Here is a 615-nt window from a genome sequence, read left to right on the forward strand (position 1 = left end):
TATCATCTTCCTCATCATCATCTCCCTCATCATCACCATCTTCCTCATCATCTTCTCCCTCATCATCTCCCTCAACATCAGTATCACCATCTTCCTCATCATCATCTCCCTCATCATCATCATCATCTCTCTCTTTCACACACATGGTCAAGCCCGTGCTTATCAACATCACATCGGATTTGCATGTGTCTGCATGTGTATGCGTTAGTGTGCGTGTGCATGCCAGTGTGCGTGTGTCCAGTGTGTGTGTGTCCAGTGTGTGTGTGTCCAGTGTGTGTGTGTCCAGTGTGCGTGTGCATGCCAGTGTGTGTGTCCAGTGTGCGTGTGTCCAGTGTGCGTGTGCATGCCAGTGTGTGTGTGTCCAGTGTGTGTGTGTCCAGTGTGTGCATGCCAGTGTGTGTGTGTCCAGTGTTTGTGTGTCCGGTGTGTGTGTGTTCAGTGTGTGCATGCCAGTGTGTGTGTGTCCAGTGTGTGTGTGTCCAGTGTGTGTGTGTCCAGTGTGTGCATGCCAGTGTGTGTGTGTCCAGTGTGTGTGTGTCCAGTGTGTGTGTGTCCAGTGTGTGCATGCCAGTGTGTGCATGCCAGTGTGTATGTGTCCAGTGTGTGTGTGTCCAG

Source organism: Coregonus lavaretus, assembly GCF_964263955.1.
Source record: "Coregonus lavaretus genome assembly, contig: HAP1_SCAFFOLD_5398, whole genome shotgun sequence".
Lineage (NCBI taxonomy): Eukaryota > Metazoa > Chordata > Actinopteri > Salmoniformes > Salmonidae > Coregonus > Coregonus lavaretus.